We start from the raw sequence: 15,140 nt of genomic DNA, 5'->3' as shown, positions 1-15,140 counted from the left end.
CACCCATTGTTGTTGTACCTAAGTCCGATGGCAATGTAAGATTGTGTATTGATTATAAAGTAACCATAAACCAGGTTCTAGCGGGTAATCTCCCCAATGCATTGCCAAATGTAGAAGATTTGTTCACAACACTGACAGGTGTCAGATCTTCTCAAAGTTGGATCTTATGAATGCCTACTTACAGCTTGAACTAGTTGAGGAGTCCAAGTCATGCTTGACTATAAATACTCATCTAGGCCTATATCAATTTAATAGGCTACCATTTGGACTGGTAGCCATATTTCACCCCTGCCATATTTCAAGGGGTGATGAACCAGATTTTGCAAAGTATTGAAGGGGTAGTATGTTATTTAGATGACATACTAATTTCAGCACCAAATAGGCAAATTCATAATAACATATTGAATGAAGTCCTCAAACGGTTGGGAAGCACAGAGTACGAGTGTATGCTCGCAAGTGTGAGCTATTTCAAAACTCCGTGGTGTACTGAGGGTACAGAGTTGCCAAAGATGGTTTACATCCAACCAAGGAAAAGGTGGATGCAATCAGAAATGCACCCACTCCCAAGAATGTCACTGAACTTTGATCATTTGCCGGTCTTTTGAACTATTATGGGAAGTTCCTACCAAACTTGGCTACAGCATTACATCCACTGAATGAACTATTGAAAAAACAGGTCCATTGGACGTGGTCAGAAGAATGTGATACAGCATTCAAGGAGTGAAAAAGCAAATTGGTAGAGAGCACCATGTTAGTTCACAATGACGTATCTAAGGAGATCAAGCTAGCATGTGATGCCTCTCCGTATGGAGTTGGGGCAGTGATCTCTCATGTATCACGTAGTGGGGAGGAGAAACCAATTGCTTTTGCTTCATGCACTCTCAGTGCCAGTGAGAGTAATTATGCGCAAATCGAAAGGGAAGCTTTGGCATTAATTTTTGGAACCAAGAAGTTCCACAAATACTTGTATGGTCGTAAGTTTATTATCGTTATGGACCATAAGCACCTGACAGCAATCCTCCATCCAAAGTCCCCAGTTCCAACATTAGCTCCAGCCCGAATGCAGAGATGGGCTTTGATTTTGTCAGCATATACATATGATATTGAACACAGACGATCAGCTGATCACAGTAATGCTGATGCTACGTCTAGATTGCCTGCCCCATTACAAGTTACACCCGATAGGGAAGAAGTGTTCTATTTTTCATACATTGATGAACTGCCAGTCACAGCTGAAAAGATTGGTAGAGCAACCAAACGTGACCCAGTTATGATTATATTGCAAATGGATGGCCAAAGCAGGTAACAGACAAAGATATTCATCCATTCTTCATTCATAGAAATGAATTATCAGTCGATAAAGATTGTATCACGTGGGGTGCAAGAGTGGTTATACCAAATAAATTCATGTCCAAATTATTAGGAGACCTCCATGACCAACACCTGGGAATGTGCTTGACCAAGAGTTTTGTATGCAGTTACTTATGGTGGCCAGGTATTGATAAAAATATAGAGTACAGCGTCAGTCAGTGTACGACATGTCAATCAGTAAGCAAGAAATCATCATCAGTACTATTACAGCCATGGAAATGACCTCCCAGGGTGTGGCAAAGGCTACATATTGATTTTGCTGAGCTGGAAGGACAACAATTGTTCATTGTGGTTGATAGCCATTTGAAGTGGGTCGAGGTGTTTCCAATGTGGAAAATAACAACAAGTAAAACATTATACATTTTACGAAGATTATTTTCTTCATTTGGCCTCCCAGAAGAAACTGTTTCTGATAATGGACCACAATTTCGATCAGAAGAATTTGCACACTTCACAAGCAATAATGGTGTGAAACATACCAAGTTCCACCGTACCACCCTGCTTTAAATGGTGCAGCAGAGCGCACAGTACAAATTGTAAAACGTGCCCTCATCAAACAGATGTTGGATCCAAATCCCAAGAAACGACAGTTGTCATTGGACCACAAATTGGCTAATTTTCTAATTACGTATCGTAATACTCCTCACACAACTACTGGTAGAACACCAGTAGAGTTGTTTCTCAAATGACAACCACGAACTAGATTCTCGTTGTTAAAACCAAACTTGGCACAGTCTGTAGAAGAGACACAATTAAGACAGAAAGAGAGTCATGATAGAGGTAGAGTAAAAGAGAGAAGTGTAAAATTAAATCAGATGGTAAGAGTGAAGAACCATCAACATAAATGCATAAACTGGTTACCAGGAAGAGTGGGGAAGATATGTGGTCCTCGCACATATTTGGTCAAGATGTTTGATTATGGACATGTTAGATTTGTTCACATTGATCATATTTTACCTACAGATATGAAAGTAGTTGAAGGTGGGAATGATTCAATTGTTTCTGACTCATCATATCCTACATCCAATGTACTGGAAACAAATCCTAGAGAAAGTCAGAATTTAAGTCTGAGTCTGAGTCAGGCAGCCAAACAGTCTGAAGTTAGAGAGAGTTCAAATGGAAATCAAGGACATCCCTTGGAGGAGAACTTTCCTCAGGATCTGCGATGAATGAGTTTAAATTCGACACCATGTTTGGAAGGTTCTGCTCGAGAACGAAGGTATCCGCTTCGAAACAGAAAACAAGTGGTTAAGCTTGATTTGTAAATATGGCAAAATAAGTCCATATCTTTTGTTATGTAAGTTATGTATGATGATTATTTTGTTATAATTACTTCTTCATTAAGGAGGGAGAAGTGTAATATATATAGCTCCACCTGTGGACTCCTATGGCACTGCAGCCAGCCGGTGCTCAAGGCGGATGGGTCGGTCAGGATATGTGGTGATTACAAGGCCACCATCAATCGGGTGTCACTCCAAGACCAGTACCCGCTACCGAGAGCGGAGGACCTCTTTGCGACGCTATCCGGTGGCAAACTTTTTTCAAAATTGGACCTGACCTCAGCTTACATGACCCAGGAGCTGGCAAGTAAGTCGAAGAAGCTGACCACCATCACAACACACAAGGGGTTGTTTGAGTACAACAGATGTCCGTTCGGGATTCGCTCGGCCGCCGCGATCTTCCAACGAAATATGGAAAGCCTCCTCAAGTCGATTCCAGGTTTTTCAGCATGACATCCTCATCACGGGTTACAATACTGAAGAACATCTCCACAACCTGGAGGAGGTGTTACGCAGACTGGACTGCGACTGAAAAAGGCGAAATGCGTCTTCCTAGCTCCAGTGGTAGAATTCCTGGGGATGAGGGTAGCAGCAGATGGGATCAGCCCTACTGCGTCCAAGACGGAAGCGATCCAGAGAGCACCCAGACCCTGTAACACAATGGAGCTGCGTTCATTCCTGGGGCTCCAGAACTATTTTGGCAACTTTCTTCCCATTTTGAGCACGCTGCTAGAGCCGCTACACGTGCTCCTATGCAAAGGTCGCGAATGGGTCTGGGGGGACAGCCAGGAAAGGGCTTTTAATAGAGCACGCAATTTGTTATGTTCAAACACTCTGTTAACACTTTACGACCCATGTAAGAAACTTGTGTTAACGTGCGATGCGTCGTCCTATGGTGTCGGGTGTGTGTTGCAGCATGTCAATGTCAAGGGTCAGTTACAGCCGGTAGCTTATGCCTCCAGGAGTCTGTCCCAGGCAGAAAGGGGTTACGGGATGGTAGAAAAGGAGGCGCTCGCATGTGTATATGCGGTAAAGAAAATGCACCAGTATCTGTTTGGCAGGAAATTTGAGCTGGAGACAGATCACAAACCCCTAACGTCCCTTTTGGCCGACAACAAGGCCATAAATGCAAACGCATCGGCCCGCATACAGAGGGGGGCACTTACGTTAGCCGCCTATGACTATACAATTCGGCACAGACCGGGCACCGAAAACTGGGCCGATGCACTCAGCAGGCTCCCACTAGCCACCACTGAAGGGGCTACCGAGCATGCTGCTGAAATGGTCATGGCTGTTGAAGCTTTCGGAAGTGAAGGCTCACCCGTGACAGCCCGTCAGATTAAAGTCTGGACAAATAGAGACCCACTATTGTCTCTAGTCAAGAAATGTGTCCTGAATGGGGACTGGGCAGCCACGTATAGGGCATGCCCTGAGGAATTTAAACCATTTCACAGGCGCAGGGATGAACTCTCGATTCAGGCCGATTGCCTACTGTGGGGAAACCGCGTAGTCATGCCCCAGATGGACAGAGAGGTGTTCATCAGAGAACTCCACAATGAGCACCCGGGCATTGTCATGATGAAGGCAAATGCCAGGTCACATGTTTGGTGGCCAGGGATAGACGCAGATCTGGAACTTTGTGTTCGCAGGTGCAACACTTGTGCCCAGCTGGGCAATGCGCTCAGGGAAGCCCCCCTTAGCCCTTGGCCATGGCCCGCCAAGCCTTGGTCACGCATCCATGTGGACTACGCAGGTCCTTTCATGGGAAAAATGTTTTTGGTTGTAGTAGACGCCTACTCCAAATGGATCGAGTGTGACATTTTAAATTCAAGCACATCCTCTGCCACGGTAGAAAGTCTACGGGCAATGTTCGTCGCCCATGGTCTACTGGACGTCTTAGTCAGCGATAATGGCCCGTGCTTCACAAGCACTGAATTCCAGAATGGAATTAACCATGTCAGAACGGCACCGTTCAAGCCGGCCTCAAACGGCCAGGCGGAACGAGCAGTGCAGATAATCAAACAAGGGATGCTCAGAATCCAAGGGGTTTCCCTACAAACCCGCTTATCATGCCTCCTGTTGGCCTATAGATCCCGACCACACTCGCTCACAGGGGTTCCACCTGCAGAGCTGCTAATGAAAAGGACGCTCAAAACCCGGCTATCCCTTATACACCCCACCATGAAAGAAATTGTCGCGAGCAGGCGCCAGCCACAATATGACTACCATGACAGGAATGCGAGGGCGCGATGTATTGATGTAAATTATCCTGTGTCCTCAACTACGCTGCAGGGCCCAAATGGCTCGCAGGCACTGTGATTGCCAAAGAGGGAATTGGATTCTGGTAGTTAAACTTACCAATGGACAAATCTGCCGCAAACACGTGGATCAAACAAAAAGGAGGTTCAGCAACCCCATAGAAGAAGCAGAGGAAGAACACGATGTAGAGTTCACTCCACCACAGATCACCGCACACTGGAACCAAAGGGAGGAGAGCCCAATCACTGTGGGCAGTCTGGATAGGCCTGAGGCACCACAAACAGCAGACATTCAGGCCAGCGCCCAACAACCGGAGCCCCAACTCAGGCGCTCTACTAGAGAGCGTAAACCACCAGAGAGACTCAACCCGTGATCCCAATAAGACTTTGGGGGAGAGGTGATGTCATGTATTCAACCAGCATTGTAACCCATGTATAATCTGACCTAAGTTGTACACTGTGAGAACACTGACCACTAGGTGGGAGACACTCCTAATCTGGCCCTTCAGGTATAAAAGGGGAAGCTCCACCCACCTTCATCACTTGAGTGCTAAGAAATAAAGGACAGGTAACAGACTGACCTTCTCTCAAGCATGGGCCTCGTGTGCATTTATACTGTGTAGTAAGGGCGTATCAATATACATAACAATTGTGAAAGGCGTGATATAAATGCAAGTCTTCCTTTTTTCTGTTCTGTTTTTTGAAACATTTTCTGGTGATTATGTTACTGAGTTATTGAGCAGAAACCTAATGGTGACAATTCATTGACTATGATTATTATTTAGCAATAATAAATATTATCAAACATTTTTGCTTTGCTCGTACTACGCTTTAATTTTTAGGGGTCGAAATTCAGCCCTAAATTTTCCTCCTGCAGATCCTGGACTTTCCTGGATGGGGTCCCCTGAAGGTTTTCCGATAGTTTTTGTATTTTTATTGGTGATTTTTTTTTCAGATCTTCGACCCTCCGTGGGCCTGACTCCATCCTCGGCGGCACTTGGGCGGCAAGCCCCTCTGCCGCCGAGAATGAGACCTCCCGCCCACTGCCGCCAAAATTGGCGGTGTACGTCTTCCATTTGCTGCCCACCGACCTTCGAGGGACCTCGGCGATGAATATTCTGCCCAAAGAACTGTCCGGTACCTCGGCGGACATCGGTGGCACTTGGACGGGCGGATGCCTTGCTGAAAATCAGCCCCTTACTGTTGGTGTGAACCGAAAGGCTTAGAAATACGATTACGTAAAACAGGCGCACAAGGATTGTGTTCACTCAATCCGCTCCGGAAGTGCACCGCTCGCTGTATTGTATCGATCGCCTTTGTAGGCATCCAGGGGATGCACAGGAAGCATTAAAATAATGTTGTAGGACCCTTCTGGGAAAGTAGGCTATCACAGAGCCTGACTCACCACGTGATAAACTTGCTCAGCATCTTGTGGCGCTAACAGGCGGAAAGAACCCTTCCGCAGCGCTATTTAAAGGGCTCATACAGGCTAGTTGCTGGTTTTATCCTTTAGACTTTCTGGTTCACTTCTGGATGCTTTTTTTTTGGCCTATACTCTGCCTTCTACAACTGATTTCAGTCTTCCAAAACATTTTTGCTGGGGCTTCCTTCAAAACTGTTTCACTGCAGTCATGGGTAGTCTGGTAGGGTGGCCTTTGGGCCACAATTGAATTTTTAGACCAAGCACCTTTAAATAATGAGAAAGAATCTAAATAATGGGTCTGAAATTCCGGCCTCGCTGGGTGTGTACGGAGTGTGTACAGACCCGGCAAGGCCTCACAAAAGCCTGTTTTCGACGCGCGATGCACATGCGCCAAAAACAGGCTTTTCCGATCTGTCAAGTTTTAGCTTGACACATTCTCTGCATCCCCGCAGCCAGGACATTTGCGCGGGCAAGATTGAGGTATTTGTCCATCTCTTGCCCAGCGAATGTCCTTACAACTCTTGCGCCTGGTAAAAGCAGGCGCATAGCTTACTTTTACCAGCGTAAGAGTTTTGAATCATATAAAAAGCATATAAAAGTAAAATTTAAAAACACATTTTTATGTTAAAAACCCCGACCAGTAAGGTCAGTTTATTTTAAACCCTAATTACAACATTTTTAAAAAAAAATCCAAAAAATATATATTTTTTCTAACACATTTCATGAACTTTAATTTAAATTAATATAAATATGTGAGGTGTTTTTTAAATATGTGTTTGGGTGTTTGGGGGGGGGGTTTCTCATTCATAATAATGAGAACTCATACTTACGGACTGTACCATGATTGGCTGTCCAGTGCCACATGACTCCAGCTTCTCTCTTCGCATCTCCAAGACGTGAACGTGCTCTTATGCGCGGGGAGAGGAGGCCTCCGACTGTGATCACTGGAGGGCGCAGTACCAAAAGGTAGATGCGGATCTTTTTCCTTATTTCCAGGCGAGCGCCCGCGGGAAGCGCAGCACTGGGATTTCAGGCCCAATATGTTACCGTTGGGCAGATGATTCAACTCCACAAAGAACCTAATATTATCTATTCAAAACAATAAGCGTGTATTTGACTTTAAAAACAGTTTTTACTGTCATGTATCTTACATGACCACTTTTGGTACCATATGGCACCAGAGGGCACAGCAGTGGGAGACTTGTAGGTTACCTGTACAGGTGTGCCTGGCCTAGTATAAAAGGCAGGCCACCAGGTGTGATCCTCACTCTGGAGTTAACTAATAAAGGACTAAAGTCACTACAGTTCAAGTACAACACACTGCCTCATGGAGTCATTGTTAGAGCATCTAAGGACACAACAACTGGCGACGAGAATACGAACTTTCACGCGGAAATGGTTACCCTTGGTACGTTGCAGCAGTTCACCGATGGTGATGATTGGGATGCCTTTGTGGAGAGGTTAGAACACTTTTTCACAACAAACGACCTGGCAGGAGACGACCCGACTGCACTGGCTGATAAGCTCCGCGCTATCCTACTAACCAGTTGTGGGCCCAACGTCTATGGCCTCGTCAGGGACATGCTGGCACCAGCGAAGACAACGACCAAGTCATACAAGGAGCTCGTAACCTTGATCCAGGAGCAACTCAAGCCCAAGGAGAGCATCCTCACAGCCAGACACCGGTTCTATACCCACCGATGGCCCGAAGACCAGGAAATCGCGAAGTACGCTGCAGACCTCAGGAGGCTGGCGGCACTGTGTGAGTTCGGCACCATGTGGCCATGTAAGATACATGACAGTAACAACTGTTTTTAAAGTCAAATACACTCTTAACGAAGCACTGCGGGACATTTTTGTCATTGGAATTGGCCATCAGGGCCTTCTTCACAAGCCACTGTTGGCGGATACCACAGTCACCCTGCAGAAGGCCATCTCTGTGAGCCAGTCCTTCATGACCTCGACCTGCGGCTCTAAGCAGATGTCTCACCCTCAGAACTCAAACCCGGCAGGTACTGTGCACAGAGTGGCGCCGTTCAGGAGCTGGACTGTAGAGCGCGAATCCTCTCAGGGAAGACAGAACAGGCCCCGAGTCCCTTAACTCAGAGTCCGCCGAGGGGGGTTAATCGTGTAGCACCATGCTGGCATTGCAGAGGGAATCACAGGGCTCACCAGTACCGTTTTAAAGACTATGTTTGCAAAGGCTGCGGCACAAATGGCCACCTCCAACAAATGTGGAAGAGAAATAGGACTCACTGTGTCGATGAGGAGTCCGCAGATGGCCATGAATCCAGCGTGGATTATAAATTGTTAGACAGAGAGGCAGCCCAGTCTCACGGGGAGGTACACAGCATGTTTACCTGCACCACTGAGTGCTCCCCACTGAAGATGGAAGTTAAGATAGAGGGAAGTCCAGTCTTCATGGAAGTGGACATGGGGGCGAGCCAGTCAGTGATGAATCAAGAAGCCTTTGAGAGGCTATGGGACAATCCAGCTGAATGACTCGAGTTGGCCCCAGTTCAGGCAAAACTGCGCACCTACACCGATGAAATCATCCTAGTCGTTGGTAGTGTGAATGTAAAGGTACCCCATGATGGCGCGGTGCATAAGTTACCTCTGTGGATTGTTGCAGGTGATGGACCAATGCTGCTCGGTAGAAGGTGGATGGGGAAGATCCATTGGAAGTGGGAAGATTTCATCCCTCCAGCAATCGAAGTCCTCTGCGCTCAGAGGCAAAGCAAGCCCTCACCTGAGGGTGGACCCAGCACCAGAGAACTGACCAGCACGGCACCCGAGACACAGACTGCTCAGCACGACTGCGTGGAGATGATCCAGCTGAGACGACCCGAACCCACCTTCCAGGCTCCAGTGGCAGTACTCAGGAGGGAGAAAATCGGATCCAGCAGCGACTTCCCAACTGCGGAGGCAGAACCCGGGGAGAAGAGGATCACCGCAGTTGACATTGTGGACAAAGAAAAGATGGCGCCCGCACCACGAGGCGATGCGCTGAAGACAAAGATGGCCACGGCCAGACCACGAGGTGCAGCGCTGATGGAGCAACATGTGGCACCAAACGGAGAAGCGGATTGGGGTAAAGCAGCAAGGCTCTCTTAAAGGAGGCTGGCAACACACTACAATTAAAGGGACAGTTCCACACAATTAAGCAATGTAGCAAGAATTGTAAGTTAGAGACTAAAGAGGTAACCGATTATGTAAAGTGTGTAACTGACCATGTAAAATGTGTAACTGATGATAATCGGAATTGTATACATGCAACCAGCATGGAAAAGTTGCGCGATTATGTACAATGTGTAATTGATGATTTAAACTGTGCATATGCAACCAGCGAGGAAAAGCTGTGTGATGCAGGATTCCCACTGCACGCAGCCAATGCAGCGGGCAGACATCCATCGGGTGCACACAAGTCCAGCAAGCTATCCAATGCTGTAGCCTGCGTCCCGGGAACCAGAGTCATGCACCACGAAGTGTGGCCACAAGCAGCCAACACACACGAGCTGCGAAGCAAGCGACCTCAGCAGGGCAACGGCACTGGTATCGATACCATGCCCTGGGTCGGCTCCATCACTTAAGCAACCGATGGCACCAACTGCCACGAGCCTGAAGGAGCAGACTGCACTAAGGCTATACCCCTAGATGTATACCCCAGAGGAAACAGGCACCAGCTAGGATCTTAAACCAAGCGACCCTCAGGCTAGCGAGTCAGCGGTTCCCTGTGCACTGCTAGACGACAGCTCCTCAGGGAGCAGCTGGGACCCAGGACGTAAAGAAAGGACAGGGGGATCTCAGACATCTGTGAACCTGCCTGATGCTAGGAACCATGACGACAGCCCCGAGAGCAGGCTATGCGAGCCAACCGGTTTCCTACTGCCAGCACCGGGCACTGAACCGCCACAGGACTGCAGAGACACTACCCAGCAGCTCTGGAACGAGCTTGTCCTTACGCACCGGTCACCGCATCGACGAGGCACCTAACTCTCTTATCACACCACGGAAACACTCAAAAAAAATTAAAACATGCAAAACCCACTTACCTGAACTTGTGTGTACATGAATGCCAGAAGCCCCCGCCACACCAATGTGGGAGGGGGGGTGAGAATGGAGTGGTCAGGAACACACATACACAAATAGCAACCACCAGCACGCTACTGCACCAACTACCCACCCAAGGTTGAGCCGACCCGCTAGAGGTCTACCAGACAGAACGCATATAGAGCTAAGATCAGAGCATAAGCAATGCAGAGGCGATTTGCACTGAGGGGTCAGGGGGGAGTGATGTCATGTATCTTACATGGCCACTGTTGGTACCATATTAAGGTGTGCCATCAGAGGGCACAGCAGTGGGAGACTTGTAGGTTACCTGTACAGGTGTGACTGGCCTGGTATAAAAGGCAAGCCACTTGGTGTGATACTCACTCTGAAGTTAACTAATAAAGGACTAAGGTCACTACAGTTCAAGTACAACACACTGCCTTGTTAGATATTCTAACTCATTGTTAGAGCATCTAAGGACACAACAGTTACAGTTGCAGATTATATTATACAGTATCTCCCTTTGACAAATGCTATTTAGTGTGCACAAAATGTGATCAGACAACTTCCTCACACTTTTCTTTCTTCCCTTCTCTCCTGAAGGCAATGTCCATCACTGAGGTACAGTTCCAGGCAGAGTAATGGCGAGAGATCTTGGCGGCGGTGCGGTGAATGAAGGTACGGGGCCCAGAAGAGCCGAGGGCCATGGGGCAGCACGGGCCTGCCCACATTGCGATATGTGTGCGCACTAGGTCCGTGCAGCAGAGCAGGTCTCCAGTCATCCTGGTTAACCCTTGCCACTGGATAAAGGCTTAGATTTGTCAAGCCTGTGGTGTGGCCGATGTGTAACGGTCACCATACATTATGAAAATCTACGCACAGGCATCTTCCACCCCTTCCATTGGAGTTTATGACTGGAATATCGGGTCCTTCATTGAAACATCTGTGAACTCATGTAAAAGCAAGTCATCCTTGTTGTAGGGACAGCCTATAATATGATATGATGATGACAGTGGGCACAGGTACCCAGCCCAAGTAACCATTCTCCATGAGTATCAGCTTGTTAGCAATTACAACTGAGTCCGATCCTGTTCTCACTTGACATACATGCACTGTCCTTATGGAGACACTGGATAACACATCAGAGGCTTTCACCAGCCCAGGGCCACTTTATCATTGGCGAGGGGCAGCACGTCAATGAGAAATAGGAGCTGATCTTAATCGAGGCAGCAGTAGGGACCCAACAATCGGCCTTAAAGCCCCTGAGAGAGGTAGCAGAAAATCATCTCGAGTTCCCTATTCCTGGCTAGCCTGCGACCCCTAATGGATGTGGTTGTGTCCGGACTGGATAGGATCGGGCGTGGGTGAGATATTAACATAACAAAAACAGATTATCTGGTCATTGATGTTATATATGTGTAAACCTATATATACCTCGTGTAGCCACCAGAAGGCTCATCCCCTGGAGTTCCAAGGGATCCCACAATCCCTTGGGAGCACTGGTACTTAAGGAGGCTTCACTCTAGTGACCTGCAATAAAAGACTACGGTCACACTTTACTTTGAGCTCACAGTATCCAGTCAGACTATTTATTCATATATAACAACTGGTGACGAGATACAGATGACGAACCCAACGATACAGTGAACAGTGGGCATGCTGGAGAAATTCTCGGAGGGAGATGATTGGGAAACCTTCGTGGAGCGACTCGACCATTTCGTGGCCAACGAGCTGGAAGGAGAAATGAACACTGCCAAACAAAGGGCGATTCTCCTCACAGTCTGCGGGGCACCAACATATGGCCTCATAAAAAATCTGCTTGCTCCAGCAAAACCCACAGAGAAATCGCACGATGATTTGTGCACACTGGTCCAGGAGCATCTGGACCCGAAGGAAAGCGTTCTGATGGCGAGGTACCGGTTCTACACCTACAAAAGATCTGAAGGCCAGGAAGTGGCAAGTTATGTCACCGAGCTAAGACGTCTTGCAGGACATTGCGAATTTGAAGGACATTTGGAGCACATGCTCAGAGACTTTTTCATACTTGGCAAACTTTTGACTATAGAGACCCCAACCTTGAATAAAGCCATTTCGATAGCCCAGGCGTTCATTGCCACCAGTGACAATACTAAGCAAATCTCTCAGCACACGCGTGCTGCTACAAGTACTGTGAACAAAGTGATGTTGTTTTCAAATCGCAACGTACAGGGCAGGCCCCACATGCCCGCAGCTGCACGTCTGCAAAGCCATTAACACCTTGTTGGCGCTGCGGGGGTGATCATCGTTTCCATTCATGCTGCTTCAAAGGGTACGTTTGCAAGGGCTGTGGAACAATGGGACACCTCCAACGAGTGTGCAGGCATGCTGCAAACCCTGTTAATCCTGCAAACCATCATGTTGCAGAGGAGGACAGATCCATGGCAGATTACGATGAACCAGAGCCTCAGACCAAGGAGGCAGAGGTATATGGGATGCACACATTTACCACAAAGTGTCCCCCGATAATGCTGAAAGTTGACTTAAATGGACTCCCAGTGTCAATGGAGCTGGACATGGGCGTGAGCCAGTCCATTATGAGCAAAAAGACTTTCGATAAATTGTGGTGCAGCAAGGCCTCAAGGCCAGTCTTGACTCCATTCACATGAAACTGAGAACTTACACAAAGGAACTGATTCCCGTAACCAGCAGTGCTAACATAAAGGTCTCCTACGATAGAGCGGTGCACAAGCTACCACTCTGGGTGGTACTGGGCGATGGTCCCACGATGCTCGGCAGGAGCTGGCTGGGTAGGATACGCTGGAACTGTGATGACGTCCGAGCGCTCTCATTTGTTGGTGACACTTCGTGTGCCCAGGTCTTAAACAAGTTCCCCTCGCTGTTCGAACCAGGCATCGGGAAGTTCCAAGGAGCAAAAGTGCAAATCCACCAAATTCCGGGGGCGCAACCCATCCATCACAAGGTGAGAGCAGTACCGTACATGATGAGAGAAAGGGTAGAGATCGAGCAAGACCGGCTGCAACGAGAGGGCATCATTGCACCGATTGAATTCAACGAGCGGGCCAGTCCGATTGTTCCAGTCCTCAAGGGAGACGGCACCGTCAGAATCTGTGGTGATTACAAAGTAACTACCAATCGTTTCTCCCTGCAGGATCAATACCAAAGGCTGACGACCTTTTTGCTACGCTGGCGGGAGGAAAGACATTCACGAAGTTGGACTTGACCTCGGCCTACATGACGCAGGAGCTGGAGGAATCATCGAAGGGCCTCACCTGCATCAACACGCACAAAGGTCTCTTCATCTACAACAGATGCCCGTTTGGAATCCAATCTGCCGTGACGATAGTCCAGAGAAACATGGAAAGCTTACTGAAGTCGGTCCCGCGCACCGTGGTCTTCCAGGACGACATCTTGGTTACAGGTCGGGACACAGTCGAGCATCTGCAGAACGTGGAGGAGGTTCTAAGTCGACTCAACTGCGCGGGGCTCAGGTTAAAACGCTCGAAGTGCGTTTTCCTGGCGCCCAAAGTTGAGCTCCTGGGGAGAAGAATCGTGGCGGACGGCATCAGGCCCACTGACCCGAAGACGGAGGCAATCGAGAACGCACCAAGGCCACAGAACGTGACGGAGCTGCGGTCGTTTCTAGGACTTCTGAACTACTTTGGTAACTTCTTACCGGGTCTCAGCACACTGTTAGAACCACTGCACGCCTTACTGCATAAAGGAGACGAATGGGTATGGGGCAAAAGCCAAGAAAATTCCTTTGTAAAAGCGAGAAAATTGTTATGATCAAACAAATTGTTTGTGTTGCATGATCCATTTAAGCATTTGGTACTAGCATGTGATGTGTCATTGTACGGTGTCAGGTGTGTATTGTAACAAGCTAATGAATCTGGGAAATTACAACCGGTTGCTTATGCATCCAGAAGTCTGTCTAAGTCTGAGAGAGCCTAGAGCATGATTGAAAAAGAAGCGTTAATGTGTGTCTATGGGGTACAGAAAATGCATCAATATCTGTTTGGGCTAAAATTTGAATTGGAAACTGACCATAAGCCACTGATATCCCTTTTTCTGAAAGTAAGGGGATAAATATGAATGCATTGGCCCGCATCCAGAGATGGGCGCTCACGTTGTCCGCATACAACTACGCCATCCGCCACAGGCCAGGCACAGAAAACTGTGTTGATGCACTCGGTAGGCTGCCACTGCCCACCACAGGGGTGGAAATGGCACAGCCCGCAGATTTAGTCATGGTTATGGAAGCATTCAAGAGTGAGCAATCACCCGTCACAGCCCTACAGATTAAAACCTGGACGAGCCAGGACCCCTTACTGTCCCTAGTAAAAAAATTGTGTGCTTCACGGGAGCTGGTCCAGTGTCCCAGTGGAAATGCAGGAAGAGATAAAGCCGTACCAGCTGCGCAAAGATGAAATGTCTATACAGGCAGACTGCCTTCTGTGGGTTAATCGAGTAGTGTCCCCAACAAGGGCAGGGACACTTTCATCAGTGATCTCCGCAGTACTCACCCAGGCATTGTAATGATGAAAGCGATAGCCAGATCCCACGTATGGTGGCCCGGTATCAATGCGGACTTAGAGTCCTGCGTGCACAAGTGTAACACATGTTCGCCAGTAAGCAATGTACCCAGAGAGGAGCCACTAAGTTTATGGTCTTGGCCCTCCAAACCGTGGTCCAGGGTCCACGTCGATTATACAGGCCCCTTTTTGGGTAAAATGTTCCTAGTGGTTGTCGATGCGTATT

Source organism: Pristiophorus japonicus, chromosome 3 (genome assembly GCF_044704955.1).
Source record: "Pristiophorus japonicus isolate sPriJap1 chromosome 3, sPriJap1.hap1, whole genome shotgun sequence".
Lineage (NCBI taxonomy): Eukaryota > Metazoa > Chordata > Chondrichthyes > Pristiophoridae > Pristiophorus > Pristiophorus japonicus.
The sequence above is the reverse complement of the archived record's forward strand: the minus strand, read 5'-3'. Positions refer to the sequence as shown.